The sequence below is a fragment of the Neomonachus schauinslandi genome, chromosome 1 (assembly GCF_002201575.2).
Source record: "Neomonachus schauinslandi chromosome 1, ASM220157v2, whole genome shotgun sequence".
Lineage (NCBI taxonomy): Eukaryota > Metazoa > Chordata > Mammalia > Carnivora > Phocidae > Neomonachus > Neomonachus schauinslandi.
Window position 1 is genome coordinate 113,903,479 of NC_058403.1, and position 2,418 is coordinate 113,905,896.

Below are 2,418 nucleotides of genomic sequence, written 5' to 3' on the forward strand. Positions count from 1 at the left end.
AGAAAACAGAGCTAAGAGCAATGTGGAGAATTTTAGAAAGAATACATTTAAGATCCTCAGTGGTACAATGCTTCTGACTAAAAATATCCTTAAATAGCTTAAGTAAAAAGCCTGAATCACAAAGAGCTACAACCGAGGTGTAAAATTGAAAAATCCTACACACCACCACGCAGAAGAGGACAGCAATAAAGAAGCTTGCTTATTTTGAGTACAAAACTGGTAGAAAACAAAAATAAATATCCTTGGCGTGTCCATAACCACAAGCCAACCTTCACAGAATAAGTCATCTGGAACTATATAAGTCCAGGATCAGTGCTGCAGGTCATCAGTGTCATCAAGTTCTTGAGCTCTTTCCACAGAGGAAATAAGATTTCAACAAATTTGAGAAAATGGAAATAAGAGTCAGATGTACTATTTTGTAAGACATAGGAAGTTATAAAATGTGTAAAGAAGGATGTAAGAATAAGGAGATTCAATTTACCTCCACAGAATCCCAGAGAGACTGAGCACTTAGTGATGCCAAATAAAGGGGAGGAGAAAGTTGAAAATTATAAATTAAAGTGAGGAATGCTTGAAAGCCTATATTCAGAAGCCTATTCACCCGTCTTCATTCACTACCCCATTGAGAGAATATGGAAATGGTATGTACCACCCTAAGCAAGGTGTAGAAGACTTCTGTTTAAAACAGAATGGAAATATCTAGGGACTCAAGAACAATATTCATCAAGGCAGAAAGGTTGAAAAATAACATTGGAAATGTAATCTCTTGGATCTCTACAGTTTTACTGCCCCACCTACAGCAGAAGTTCAGCAGTCAGGAAGCTAAACCGTAAACAGAAGCTTCTGCAAGCACTGAAGACTCTGGGCATCTACTCTGACTACCATAAAAGTGTTAAAACCAAAGATAAGTTTCAGGCCCACCAAGAAGGAAAAACTAAGAGAAGACCCCCACTAAAAGCTGGGTTCATTGAATTACTACCTTGTAACATGAAAGAGAAGTAAACCCCACCATGTAGGAAGAAAGAGCACAGAGAAAACTTACTATCTTGACCTTGGTGCCCGATATTAGAAAGATGGATCTATCTATCTGTCAATGTAAAATCTTTAAGTTATCAATAACAGCATGATTTCAGACAAAATGGACTTTGAAGGAAAAGCATTACTAGAAATAAAGAGAAACCTCATTATTTATAAAGGTTCAATTCACCAGGATAATATAACTACTTTTAGTTTTTGCCTAATTATGTAACCACAAAGTATAAGGAAAAAAGTCAAAACAAGAAGAAATAGACAGGGGCACCTGGGTGGCTCAGTTGGTTAAGCCTCTGCCTTCAGCTCAGGTCACAATTCTGGGGTCCTGGGATCAAGCCCCACACATCAGGCTCCCTGCTCAGCGGGGAGCCTGCTTCTCCCTCTCCCTCTGCCCCTCCCCATCATTTGTGCTCTCTCTCTCTCTTTCTCTGTCTGAAGTAAATAAATAAAATCATTAAAAAAAAGAAGAAATAGACAAATCTATCATTATACTGGGAGATATCGATATTCCTCTGAATAATTAGTAGAATAAGCAAAGTACCAGCTAAAGTAACAGCATAATTAAGAAATTGACCTAATACAAAAAACACAATATCATATTCAACAATTGAAGAGTACACTTATTTTTCAAGTATATATAAAATATGTACAAAAAATGGCTGTGTGCAAAAGGGCCATAATGCAAGTCTCAAAAAATTTCAAATGGTTGAAACCATTCACAGCATGTTCTTAGACCACAATACACTATAAATAACAAGAAGATAACTAGAAAACTCTAACTTCTTCACAATTAGGAATAAGCAGATATCAAGATGGAATCATATTGGATGTCCTGATATACAGTAGGCTTTCTAAAATAAGATACAAAACCCAGAGGTCAAAAGTGAAAAACCCAGGTGCTTGCTTTGGCGACATATAAACTAAAATTGGAATGATACAGAGAAGATTAGCATGGCCGCTGCACAAGGATGACAAATTCGTGAAGCGTTCCATATTTTTTAAAAAGCGAAAAATACAGTAAAAGATGATTAAAATGAAAGAGTTGTGAAAGCAACTGTAAATAAGATATAATCCAGAGACCCACTAGGCAAAAAAAATCCCTTGTTTAACAAATGAGGGATTCAATCCCCAAACATAAAGAGCACAACAAATCAGAAAGTGGAAAAATATCCCAATCTAACAGAAAATTCTGTATTAAATATCAGCCATATCATAGAACAAAATGGTAAAATGTTCAGAAATCCTATGAAAGATTACTCAATGTCAGTAACAATTAGAATTAACAAAAACAATAATAAGGTCATACTTACCAATCAGAATAGCAAACATTTAGAATTGATATTCAAGAAGTGGAGAAATGTGGTAAAACAAGCGTTTTCATACTTT

At 35.6% G+C, this 2,418-nt stretch overlaps 1 non-coding gene across 1 annotated transcript; it reads left to right on the top strand.

Moving 5' to 3' along the window:
- The first annotated feature begins 1,928 nt into the window (after nt 1-1,928).
- LOC123326937 lies at nt 1,929-2,031 on the top strand. Its single transcript, XR_006541408.1, has one exon. It is a non-coding gene; the product is annotated as a U6 spliceosomal RNA (small nuclear RNA).
- Nucleotides 2,032-2,418: the final 387 nt, after the last annotated feature.